The sequence below is a fragment of the Bos indicus x Bos taurus genome, chromosome 19, assembly GCF_003369695.1.
Source record: "Bos indicus x Bos taurus breed Angus x Brahman F1 hybrid chromosome 19, Bos_hybrid_MaternalHap_v2.0, whole genome shotgun sequence".
Lineage (NCBI taxonomy): Eukaryota > Metazoa > Chordata > Mammalia > Artiodactyla > Bovidae > Bos > Bos indicus x Bos taurus.
The window spans coordinates 29,592,443-29,606,260 of record NC_040094.1 but is presented as its reverse complement, the minus strand read 5'-3'; the positions used below and the strand labels follow the sequence as shown (position 1 = coordinate 29,606,260).

At 49.2% G+C, this 13,818-nt stretch overlaps 1 protein-coding gene across 1 annotated transcript in view; it reads right to left on the bottom strand.

Moving 5' to 3' along the window:
- NTN1 (netrin 1) overlaps positions 1 to 13,818 on the bottom strand; it is a 188,904-nt gene that overhangs the window by 87,040 nt on the left and 88,046 nt on the right. The gene's annotated exons all lie outside the window — the stretch shown is intronic.

The window sequence follows — 13,818 nt, the reverse complement described above, 5'->3', positions numbered from 1 at the left end:
CAATGCTAAGAGATGGTCAGAGCTCTGGGTGGATTCCTCATGGGGAGACAGAGGCAGAAAGCAGGATGCTCACAAATGGGGTCCCCTCAGGGGAGAGACCCTGTCCCTTGAGAAGCAAGGCCGGCTCTTCTCCAAGGGCCCCTGCAGTTTAGGATACACTGTTCCAGCAGTGGACTGACATGGTTTGTGCTCAGAGGGTTTTTTGTTTTGTTTTTGTTGCTGTTTTCTTTCTGGGGCTACGCAGGTTTTACTTACAGCACTCAGGACCTTTCATTGGGGCACGCAGGCTTCATTACCACGCAGCATGTGGGATCTTTGTTCCCCAACCAGAGACTGAACAAGTGCTGTGTCCTCTGCACTGGAAGGCAGGTTCTTAACCATTGGACCACCAGGGAAATCCCTGTGCCCAGAGTTTTAAGGGACTCTCCCTATAGCCGTTTTTCATCTCTGGAACATAAACCATCTAGAACAGAGTCAAGAACAACACAAAAGGGAAAAAAAAAAATCTCTAAGCAGTCAAAACGGTGGTCACCACTTTTCTCCACTAAGATGGATGCTCTTTAGTCCCAGAAGGTCTCCTCTTCAGATTCTCCTCTCTGTTCAGACGGAATCCTAACACAGCAAGAAGGAGGAGCAGAAGTTTGACAGGGAGGCAGAAAACAGAACAACAGGCAAGGTAAGAGCCCAAAGCAGCTTGAGGTGTGAGGGCAACGGAGCAGGGGCTGCTGTGTAAGCAATGCCGCCTCTTCTTTATCCATTCGTGTCAGCGGACATTCAGGTTGCTTCCATATCTTGCAGTCAGAGGGTAAGCTGCTATTTCACTCATACCTGACATTGATGGCACAGAGTCTGGGCATGAAATAAAGACACTGCCCTCCTGTACTCTGGGTTTCCCAGGTGGCTTAGGGGTAAAGAATCTGTCTGCCAATGCAGGAGACATGAGTTCAATCCCTGGGTCCAGAAGCTCCCCTGGAGAAGGCAATGGCAACCCATTCCAGTATTCCTGCCTGGAGAATCCCATGGACAGAGGAGCCTGGTGGGTCACAGTCCATAGGGTCGAAAAGAGTCAGACGTGACATAGCAACTTTAACAACAACAAACAACTACTGTACTCTATACAGCACTGTATAGTACACTACATAACAGCATAACCATGTGCAGAAGATGCACACGTGTGACAGTGTACACCAGACACACAGACTACCGTAATTGTACATGTATGTTCGCATCTTTGAAAGTTCGCAACTTGAAGGTTCATATGTAGGGGACTTACTATAGTCGCTAATGAAAGTGTTAGTCACTGAGTCGTGTCCAACTCTTTGTGACCCCCTAGACTGTACCTCTGTCCATGGCATTTTCCAGGCAAAATACTGGAGTGGGTTGCCATTCCTTTCTCCAGGGGATCTTCCCAACCCAGGGATTGAACCCGGGTCTCCTATATTGCAGGCAGATTCTTTACCGTCTGGGCCACCAGGGACGCCTCTCGACAGCTCAATGGTGCATTTTTTTAGTTTGTGTTTTTGTTCCTTTAAAAAATATTCTGTCCTGTGCTTGGTTTCATCGCCTTCAGAGGCAGGGCATCCATTCTGCCATATGCAGTGCAGATACGTCGATGGATGAAATGCCACCCTGTGCCCCTCAAGGACCTCCCCTTGCCTGGTGACCCAGAGCGCACACAGCCCTCCCTGCCAGACGGATCCTTTAAGGAGCACTCAGCTCTCCTAGATGCCCGCCAACACGTTAAGTGTGCTGCTTTCCAATCCCCAGTGTGGCCAGTGCTCAACACACTGAGATAACAACCCCTCTGTGGGTCACGAGATGGGCTTAGCGGGTTGTGGGACAGGGTTAGAAAAACAAAAGGGAACAGAAAATATCAGGGTGGACCGCTCCTAGCCAGGGTTCATTAAAGTTTTATTTTGGATGGATGGGTGGATGGATGGATAGAGGTATTGGGTCATGATTCATATGGTAAATGTATTTTTACTGTGTGTCACGGTCCAAAAATGCTTCATTGAAATTCCACTGGATGTGGTTATGCTTCGTCCTTGAGGACGGGGGGCCGTGTTTTCCTTCCTTCCTATTCTCTCGCTGGACATGACCACGTGCAGGACTTGCTGGAGGCTCTTGGCAAACACGGAGAGACAAGAGATTGAGTGAGTTTCTGGACGAGCCAGGGAACCACTGGGAAGCTTATGCCCTGAGGTATAACACAGGCCCTTTCTCTTGGAACAGGAATCTGCATACCCCATACCTGGCCCTTGCCCGGTGAAGGCCAAGTCCATCCTTGACAGCCTCACCTTTGGCCCCCGAAGCCAGGGTTCCCTGAAAACTGAACCCTGGGGAGGGTGATAAATGTGGGCGTAGGTGGCAAGTCTGAAAAGTCAGGGTGGCAAATGGGGGGGTTTCTCCGTGCCCTCACTCTGCCCACTTGCCACCCACATGCCGTCAGGCCTGGGTTCCTGCCACTGCCCTTCCTCCTGCCCCCATGCCACTGCCTAGCAGACAGGCCTAAAGCGGCCTTTTTATCAGGCCCCTTGTGTGTTCAGAAGCCTGCCCAGCTCCTCAGAGCCTAAAGGATGTGTCTAGATTCCTTGGCCTGGCATTCAAGGCTCCCTGCAAACTCCCTGATCCCTGGGCCGGTGTCACCCACGATTCCCCTCCACTCCCCAGCCCTGCCCAACTACTCACTCCCTGCAAAGACTCCTCTGACTAAATCCTTTTTCTGTGATGTGATGGCCACAGACTTGACCCAGGGCAGCCTCCCAACTTCCTCTACCGCATGCCACAGGAACAACAGGATAGTCAGGTACCGGAGCCCGGACACGTCTGCCCACCTGCTCCCTGTGGGAGACTGGCCTGGGCTCCCAGCCACCTGCCACCTGGGGCACATCTGGTGGGAAAAAACCGTCCTAGGCTTCCTGGCTTTCCAACCTTCACGGCCCTCTTCCAGTCCGCATCTTCACCCCCCAGGTCCCAAGTTCTCTTCCTCCAATTCCCCATCCCCCTGCCAGAGCTCCAACGGCCTGCCACTGGAACCCAGTGTCTTGTCCACACTGCCCCCCGCATGAGGGGCTTACCTCCTTGTGTCTTTCGCTCCCCCATCTCCCTGTGACAGTACCTAGGGCCCGGCTGTCAGTGTGACAGTTCTCAATAAGTTGGTGTGGACGGATTGACTGATGGGGGGTGGGTTTGCCAGAGCCCAGGTGGGAGCGAGGGTTCTTCTGCCCTCCATCTCCCGCCTGGGCAGGGCCCTGGGTGACAACATGCTAGGGGTGGGGGCAGGCCAAGGTCAGGGACAGACGGGGCTGGAGTTCAAGGCTGAGCCTTCTCCTGGGGCTGCTCTTGCAGGAGCTGGCGCAGAGGACGGGCCCGAGAAAATCGGAGACACGCGTCTCGGCCGGACTGAGGCCCTGCCTTGTCTCGGCCGCCCCATTACAAGGTCTGTTGGAGCTTCCTCGGCCTGGGGCAATATCTCACCACTAACATTTATGCAAATAAAATAATGAGCAATTTGGGGAAAGGAATGAAATGCACAGCGGGATCCAAACCACCCCAGACACCCGCCTGCAGGGGTTTGCAAGTTGAGCAATCATTTTAAAGACGATTTAAAGTCACTCGCTGGGAAAAAAACACACCGGGATTCCTGCACACCAGCAGGCCCTGCGGCTTCAGGGGGCTCGGGCCTCACTGCGGGAGGTGGAGGAGGCTGGGCAGGAAGGGGATGGGGAGCTGGGCTTCAGGCGGGCCGGCCGTGAGCAAACCACAGGGCCACAGCCCCTGACCTGGGCAATCTGTAACATCCATCTCCTTCCAGAACCAGATCCTGGGAAAGAACCCCGGTCTAGCCCCGAATGCCGGAAATGCTCACCAGCTCTTACTGGTGGAGACGAGCCCACCCCAGGGATAGGATGCACTGAGTATTCATCCATTCATTCATTCACTCACTCACTCAACAAATCTTCATGGGACTTCCCTGGCGGTCTAGTGGTTAAGAATCCGCCTGTCAATGCAGAGGACACAGGTTCGATCCCTGGTCTGGGATGATCCCACATGCCTCGAAGCAACTAAGCCCCTGTGCCACAACTACTGAGCCCGCACACTCTAGAGCCTGCGCTCGGTAACAAGAGAAGCCACCTCAATGAGAAGCCTGCGAACCGCGATGAAGAGTAGCCTCCCATTCGCCACAATCAGGGAGAGCCTGCACGCAGTAACAAAGACCCAGCATGGCCAAAAATACATAAAGAAATTAATAAATACATAATTAAAACAAAAATTCTTCACGCAGTGCCTACCACATGCAGGATCTGCTCTTGATGATGGATTCCCTCCCTCCTCCCACCCCTGCCAGGAAACAAATATTCACTCAGCAAACATTGCCTGCACTCCAGCTTCACGTCATAACTGACCTGGGCAATGGGGAAGTGGCGGTAGGGGTGGGGTGGGATAAAATGTGAACAGGAGGCATTGTCTCTGGCATTCAGAAGCTTACAGTATGATGGGAAAGGGACAAAACACGGATGAAATTCAGGTTCCCGGCACCAACTGTGAACAAGGAGGGTTTAGAAAACGCAGAGGTCATTTCTAATGGGGCCAGCAGAGAGATCTTTCTGGGGGAGGTGTCATCTGAGCTAGCTCTTAAGGAAGGGATAGGAGCTGGGTGTGTGAGGGAGGGGAGGAAAGCTCTCCAGGCAGAGGAAATGGGACTGGAAAACTGTAGACCAACTTGGGGACTCAGGCTCTCTCCTAAGCCCTGAAGCAGAGAATTAGCCCGAGTGAGCAGTCACTGTGTTTTTTTTCTTACCGTCCATGTACATTCCTTTTAGGACACTAAAGAGATTGGAATCTCCCACTGCCCTCATCCTGCCCACTTTCTGCCCATAAAGGAGGAGCAGGGCAGGAATGAGCTGGGGAGGAAGGGTTAGAGGGGCCAGGCTGACACTGCAGAAGGACCTTAACTTCTATAAGGACTAGAGGGCAGGGTCTGCCTGCTGGTTCTAGGCCCTCACCTTCTCACCACAGTGCATGCTCCTACTACTCAAGACTGGAGTGCGGGATGAGGTGGGGGCTTCATAAAGACCAATTTCTAAGAAACAGAAAAAAGAGAGAGAGAAGTTGGGAGAGGTGCACAATGTGTTGGAGGACGGGGACATAAGCACTTATCCCAGCGTCCTTTTTTCTTGCTGCTGGTGCTTAGTCACTAAGTCATGTCTGACTCTTTGTGACCCCATGGACTGCAGCGCGCCAGGCTCCTCTGTCCATGGGATTCTCCAGGCAAGAATAATGGAGTGGGTTGCCATGCCCTCTTTCAGATGATCTTCCAGACCCAAGGACTGAACCCACATCTCTTATGTCTCCTGCATTAACAGGCGGGTTCTTTACCACCAGCACCACCTGGGAAGCCCTTACGGAAGGAATAACTGGGTTTTAATTAAAATACTCCAGGAGTTAGACTGGACCACACTCCTGTTGACCCTCAATCACATGGAGCTTTGTGTTATCAGTGTGGATGCGTCGTTTATTTCTTCATTGATTCACTAAACGTGCAGGTTGGTCTCATGCCAGACACTGTGCCAGGCCCAAGGGCACGAAGGGGCATGGGATGTGATAACTGGCTTGAAGAGTTCACCTTCGAACAAAGGAAGGAGGCATGACTTAGGGAGTGGGCCCCCACTGGAGGGGAGGGAAGCGCCGGAAAGAAGTGTTCAAGGCAAGTGAGGGATGACTAGGGTTTTGCCAGGGGCCCAAAGGCCAGGGCATTCTCAGCAGGTGGGACAGCAGGTGGAACACCAGGAGCCAAAGCTTGGAGATGGGACTGCATCACGTTCATGAAAGCACAGGGCTTTTTAGAGGGCAATGCTGTAGTTGCTATGTCGTGTCTGATTCTTTTGAAACCCTACAGACCGTAGCCCACCAGGCTCCTCTGTCCATGGGATTTCCCAGGCAAGAATACTGGAGTGGGTTGTCATTTCCTATTCCAGGGGATCTTCCCTAACCCAGGGATCCAACTTACGTCTCCTGCATTGGCAAGCGGATTCTTCACCACTGAGCCATCAGGAAGGGCAAAGTGAGAGTGTAAGGAGTACGAGTGTGGGGTGCAGGGGGCACAGAGGAAAGCAGGTACCTAGCTGTGGCTAGGTGACAAGGGATTAGATGTCAAAGGATTCAGTGACAAGGGGATTGGGTGAATATACAGAATCTACCCAAAAAGACAGCCTTTCAAAGGCCAAAGCGACATGCTCAGAATTCTATTCAGAGAGAGAATCCCGACAGAGGCTGAGACAATCATTTATTCACCAAAAAGGCATCGAGGAAATACGATGGCCAAAACAAACAGAACAAGGCTCTGCCCTCCAGGAGGCCAGCATCGAGTAGAGAAACTAAAATGAACCATTTAAACATGGGGTAAATGCACGTCATTCATTCACTCAGCAGCTATTTATTGAAAGCCCACGTGCCAGGCACTGTGCCCGGCACAGGAGAATCAGCCGGGAACAGACAAAATCTCTGCCGCCAGTGATTAAGGACAATCAACAACGCACAGGAAGGGATCACAGGGTGTGCGAGAGGATGACGAGTGTTATGAAGGAAAATAAAGCAGGATAGGAGGACAGAGTGTCTGAGAGGTATGCTGTGAGTATCACAGAGGTGGTAACCCGCTAGGTGACCTGTGAGTGAAGACCTTAAAACAGCTGAGGTGTGAGCCACATAGATACACACAGGGGAGGAGCACTGCAGGAGAAGGAACAGCCAGTGCAAAGTCCCAGTGGCAGGAATGTGCCTGGCAGTCTGGAGGAATAGCATGGAGGTCACTGTTGGAAACAGCTTCCCTGGTGGCTCAGCTGGTAAACAATCTGCCTGCAATGCAGGAGACCCCGGTTTGATTCCTGGGTTGGGGAAGATCCCCTGGAGAAGGGATAGGCTACCCACTCCAGTATTCTTGGGCTTCCCTGGTGGTTCAGACGGTAAAGAATCCGCCTGCAATGCGGGAGACCTGGGTACAATCCCTGAGTTGGGAAGATCCCCTGGAGGAGGGCACAGCAACCCACTCCAGTATTCTTGCCTAGAGAATCCGCATGGACAGAAGAGCCTGGCAGGCTACAGTCCACAGGGTTGCAAAGAGTCGGTCAGAAAACAGACAGGAAATACGGGCAGAGATAAAAAAAAGTTCAAGACACTAAGCTAATTGGGACACCACTCTCATGATAGATAAGAATAACCCCTGTGCCACAAGGCCCTGCCAACTTGGGTGGGATGGTGTGGACTGGGGGCTTGAATCAGAATGGTACAGCCACTGGAAGGATTTAGGCAGAGGTTAAACAACAGCTTCCATCTTGAGGTTGGACACCAGCTCATGAAGAAGGGGGAGACATCTGAGATGCCCTGAGGTCTTTAGGGACCAAGAGATGTCAAGGACCAAGAGGAAACCCACAGTGGGGACAGGTCTAGGGGAGCAGATGGATTCAGCCCAGGGCGGTTGAGTTTGAAGGGCAGCCAGTGGCAGGTCTGCGCAGGAGGTAGGTGGCCACCCCAGCTACAGCTCTCAGGGACAGAGATCTCCAAATAAGATCAGAAACTCCTGGGGCTTCCCTGGTGGCTCAGTGGTAAAGTATTCACCTGCCAATTTAGGAAACACAGGTTCGATCCCTGGTCCGGGAAGATCCCACATGCTTCAGAGCAACTAAGCCTGAGTGCTGTAACTACTGAGCCTGTGCTCGAGAACCACAACTACTGAGCCCATGTGCCACGCTGATTGAAACCCGCGCACCCTAACGCCTGTGCTCCACAATAAGACAAGCCAGCAATAAGAAGCCCATGCACCCCAACTAGGGAAAAGTCTATGGGTCGCAACAAAGACCCAGTGCAGCCAAAAAATAAAGAAAAATTAAAAAAAAAAAAGTCACAGGCCACATGTGAGTGATCAAACGCGCTTCACAGGAGGTGACAGTAAAAATGATGTGGAAGCTAAAGATCTGGAGTCATCAGAGATTGGGAAGATGTATACCGAGAGGGACGCAGTTTGGCTCCTGATTTCACTTGCGTTTTCCTTTTAACTTATGCACAAACCTTAGAACCAAGAGAACCGTAGGCGTGATGAAATTCACAAGGTCGCTCAATGCTGGGGCCAGAAGGGACTACTTCCTCCCTGAGAGGAAAAGTGATGGGGACAATGAAAATAACCAGAAAGCAGCAGCCATGAGGGGACCAGGAGGCACACCTGAAACTAACAATTCTAACTTGCATTCTTTCCACTGCGCCCCGTGGAGGCTCCATCTCCCTTTCTGACTGCGCCTCCCTCAAGGACAGGCTTTCTGGGATCTTACAGAAAATGCCTTTTAATAAGGTCCAGGTTCCCCAGCCACTCCGGAGCCTCTCAAGTCACGATGCCTTGAACGAGGTCTTCAATGGACCCACTGTAAACCCAGTCCCACGGTGGCTGGAGTGTGTTTCAATTTCCTCAGGTCTGAGTTCTCCAGAGACTTAACTAAGGGTATTAATCTCAGCTCTCGATTTATGTTGCTCTAGGTAACAACAGAAGGGAACCACTTCGAGTCATGTTACTACTGCCAGAAGGTGCTGGGGGATTATAGAGCCAGAACTCTGGTTCTATGAGCGAAAAAACCAAGCCCCTGGCCAGGGTCACACAGGGCAGCGTCCAAGACAGGACTGCAGACTCTTGGTTAAGCTGTAGATTCTCCTTCTTCTGGTCCAGAGCATCTCTGAAAATGTCAAATGCGATTTGGGGAATTTTTTATTTTTTTTACTCTAGGGATATTTCTTTCTGTTCTCTCAGTGCCTAGAAATTCCAGGAAGATTTTTATTTTGGTCACAACTCTCCACTTGGGTTTAGGTAAACGTCACCTACACAAGCCTTGGGAAGAGGGTGGAGATGGAACATTCTAGAGGCCCTGTGGGATGGGTAAGAGGACTCCCTGGTGGTGTACCAAAGGGACCAGGCATGCCAAGGTCTCTGGGTTCCACCTCCTCCCAAGACTTGAGTCCAAGGAAAACCACCAGGTGCAGCCTCGGGTTCAGATGGAGAAAATGAGTCCAAAAGCAAGAGTCTAAGGGGTGGGGGGCAAAGAAGGAGGATGTAGAAAGCATGAGGAACACTCCCTCTGCCCTGCACTGACGACAAGGAGAAAATTCATGGGCCAAGTTTAGGTGCCAGGCTGGGGAGCCACCTTCGCCTCCACATCCCTCCAGCTGGCTGCCTTGGCCCAGGGCCGATGGCCAGGAGCGTCGTGGTCATGGCCCACCCTCCACTAGCCTCCCACTCCATCGGTGAGCCACAGGAACAGTTCTGAGGTGGGTAGATCAGATCAGAAGCCCCATCTCCTGGACCGCAGAGGCCAGGGTAGCCTGGGATACCCTTAGACGAACTTGGGACTTTCTCCTCCTGATTCCCGAGATTAACTCTGCCCCAAGCTACTCAGGTCTCACGCATCAGTGAAATGATTGGTGGTTTCCACCATTTCCCAGCGCCAAGCTGCAGGACGCCTGGGGTCCCTGACACTCGTTATCTCCAGCCCCCAGAGTCCACAGCAGTTTCTAAGATCAAGTATGTCCAGATCAGATCAGATCAGTCGCCCAGTCATGTCCAACTCTTTGCGACCCCATGAATCACAGCATGCCAGGCCTCCCTGTCCATCACCAACTCCCGCGGTTCACTCAGACTCACGTCTATCGAGTCAGTGATGCCATCCAGCCATCTCATCCTCTGTCGTCCCCTTCTCCTCCTGCCCCCAATCCCTCCCAGCATCAGAGTCTTTTCCAATGAGTCAACTCTTCGCATGAGGTGGCCAAAGTACTGGAGTTTCAGCTTTAGCATCATTCCTTCCAAAGAAATCCCAGGGCTGATCTCCTTCAGAATGGACTGGTTGGATCTCCTTGCAGTCCAAGGGACTCTCAAGAGTCTTCTCCAACACCACAGTTCAAAAGCATCAATTCTTCAGCACTCAGCCTTCTTCACAGTCCAACTCTCACATCCATACATGACCACAGGAAAAACCATAGCCTTGACTAGACGAACCTTTGTTGGCAAAGTAATGTCTCTGCTTTTGAATATGCTATCTAGGTTCGTCATAACTTTCCTTCCAAGGAGTAAGCGTCTTTTAATTTCATGGCTGCAGTCACCATCTGTAGTGATTTTGGAGCCCAGAAAAATAAAGTCTGACACTGTTTCCACTGTTTCCCCATCTATTTCCCATGAAGTGGTGGGACCGGATGCCATGATCTTCGTTTTCTGAATGTTGAGCTTTAAGCCAACTTTTTCACTCTCCACTTTCACTTTCATCAAGAGGCTTTTGAGTTCCTCTTCACTTTCTGCCGTAAGGGTGGTGTCCTCTGCATATCTGAGTTTACTGATATTTCTCCCGGCAATCTTGATTCCAGCTTGTGTTTCTTCCAGTCCAGCGTTTCTCATGATGTACTCTGCATATAAGTTAAATAAACAGGGTGACAATATACAGCCTTGACGAACTCCTTTTCCTATTTGGAACCAGTCTGTTGTTCCGTGTCCAGTTCTAACTGTTGCTTCCTGACCTGCATATAGGCTTCTCAAGAGGCAGGTCAGGTGGTCTGGCATTCCCATCTCTTGCAGAATTTTCCACAGTTTATTGTGATCCACACAGTCAAAGGCTTTGGCATAGTCAATAAAGCAGAAATAGATGTTTTTCTGGAACTCTCTTGCTTTTTCCATGATCCAGTGGATGTTGGCAATTTGATCTCTGGTTTCTCTGCCTTTTCTAAATCCAGCTTGAACATCAGGAAGTTCACGGTTCACATATTGCTGAAGCCTGGCTTGGAGAATTTTGAGCATTACTTTACTAGTGTCTGAGATGAGTGCAATTGTACAGTAGTTTAAGCATTCTTTGGCATTGCCTTTCTTTGGGATTGGAATGAAAACTGACCTTTTCCAGTCCTGTGGCCACTGCTGAGTTTTCTAAATTTGCTGGCATATTGAGTGTAGCACTTTCACAGCATCATCTTTCAGGATTTGGAATAGCTCAACTGGAACTCCATTAGCTTTGTTCGTAGTGATGCTTTCTAAGGCCCACTTGACTTCACATTCCAGGATGTCTGGCTCTAGGTCAGTGATCACACCATCGTGATTATTTGGGTCATAAAGATCTTTTTTGTACAGTTCTTCTGTGTATTCTTGCCATCTCTTCTTAATATCTTCTGCTTCTGTTAGGTCCATACCATTTCTGTCCTTTATCGAGCTCATCTTTGCAAGAAATGTTCCTTTGGTATCTCTGATTTTCTTGAAGAGATCCCTAGTCTTTCCCATTCTGTTGTTTTCCTCTATTATTTTGCATTGATCGCTGAATGGCAAACCACTTCACTATTCTTGCCTTGAGAACCCCATGAACAGTATGAAAAGGCAAAATGATAGGATACTGAAAGAGAAACTCCCCAGGTCAGTAGGTGCCCAATATGCTACTGGAGATCAGTGGAGAAATAACTCCAGAAAGAATGAAGGGATGGAGCCAAAGCAAAAACAATACCCAGCTGTGGATGTAACTGGTGATAGAAGCAAGGTCCGATGCTGTAAAGAGCAATATTTCATAGGAACCTGGAATGTCAGGTCCATGAATCAAGGCAAATTGGAAGTGGTCAAACAAGAGATGGCAAGAGTGAATGTCGACATTCTAGGAATCAGTGAACTGAAATGGACTGGAATGGGTGAATTTAACTCAGATGACCATTATATCTACTACTGCGGGCAGGAATCCCTCAGAAGAAATGGAGTGGCCATCATGGACAACAAGAGTCCAAAATGCAGTACTTGGATGCAATCTCAAAAACGACAGAATGATCTCTGTTCGTTTCCAAGGCAAACCATTCAATATCACAGTAATCCAAGTCTATGCCCCAACCAGTAACGCTGAAGAAGCTGAAGTTGAACGGTTCTATGAAGACCTACAAGACCTTTTAGAACTAACACCAAAAAAGATGTCCTTTTCATTATAGGGGACTGGAATGCAAAAGTAGGAAGTCAAGAAACACCTGGAATAACAGGCAAATTTGGCCTTGGAATACGGAATGAAGTAGGGCAAAGACTAATAGAGTTTTGCCAAGAGAGTGCACTGGTCATAACAAACACCCTCTTCCAACAACACAAGAGAAGACTCTATACATGGACATCACCAGATGGTCAACATCAGATTGATTATATTCTTTGCAGCCAAACATGGAGAAGCTCTATACAGTCAGCAAAAACAAGACCAGGAGCTGACTGTGGCTCAGATCATGAACCCCTTATTGCCAAATTCAGACTTAAATTGAAGAAAGTAGGGAAAACCACTAGACCACTCAGGTATAACCTAAATCACATCCCTTATGATTATACAGTGGAAGTGAGAAATAGATTTAAGGGCCTAGATCTGATAGATAGAGTGCCTGATGAACTATGGAATGAGGTTCGTGACACTGTACATGAGACAGGGATCAAGACCATTCCCATAGAAAAGAAATGCAAAAAAGCAAAATGGCTGTCTGGGGAGACCTTACAAATAGCTGTGAAAAGAAGAGAAGCGAAAAGCAGAGAAAGGGAAAGATATAAACATCTGAATGCAGAGTTCCAAAGAATAGCAAGTATGCCCAGTGGAGGCTAAGTATTCAATACAACCAGAGAAGTCAGGTGACAGGGTCTGGTCTTTCTCCTCTGTATCTACTGCCCCTCTGAACATCCTGCTCCCCAGTCCATGGAAGCAACTTAAACGTCCATCGACAGACGAAAGGATAAAGAAGCTGTGGCATATCTATACAATGGAATACTACTGCTGCTGCTGCTAAATCACTTCAGTCATGTCCGACTCTGTGTGACCCCATAGGCGGCAGCCCACCAGGCTCCCCCGTCCCTGGGATTCTCCAGGCAAGAACACTGGAGTGGGTTGCCATTTCCTTCTCCAATACAATGGAATACTACTCAGCTACGAGAGAATGAAATAATGCCATTTGCAGCAACATAGATGGACCTAGAGGTCATCAAATTAAGCAAAGTAAGTCAGAAAGAGAAAGACAAATATCATATGATATCACTAATACATGAAATGTAAAATAATGACGCAAACGAAGTTATGCATGGAACAGAAACAGACACAGACACAGAGAACAAACTGGTGGCTGCCTAGGGGGAGAAGGCTCGGGGGAGGGATGGATTAGGAGCTTGGTATTAGATGGTGCAAACTATTACACACGGGATGGACAAACAACAAGGTCCAACAGTACAGCACAAAGAAATATATGCAATATCCTATAATAAACCATTGTGAAAAAGAATATATCTATAACTGAATCAGGGCTTCCTTGATGGCTTGGTTGTAAAGACTCAACCTGCCAATGCAGGAGACGCAGGTTCGATCCTTGATCAGGAAGATCCCCCGGAGAAGAAAACAGCAACCCTACTCCAGTATTCTTGCCTGAGAAACTGCATGGACAGAGAAGCCTGGCGGATTACAGTCCACAGGGTTGCAAAAGAGTCAGACTCAACTCAGCAACTAAGCAATGACAATAACTGAATCATCATGCTGTACAGCAGAAATTAACACAACACTGTTGATCAACTATACTTCAATAAATTTTTAAATTAAAAAAAATAAAAATAAAGGACAGATAAATAAAGCTCTCACAGAGCTTCCAGTAGCTAGAAGTGTAGGAAAAATAGGCACATACACGGCATTCACAAGAACACTAACCACAAACACGAAGCATGTGCCAGGCACCAGAAGATGTCCACACAGACCAACTCATTTAATCCTCACATCATCCCTGTTTTACATCCCCATTTTACAGATAAAGACACTGAGACACAGA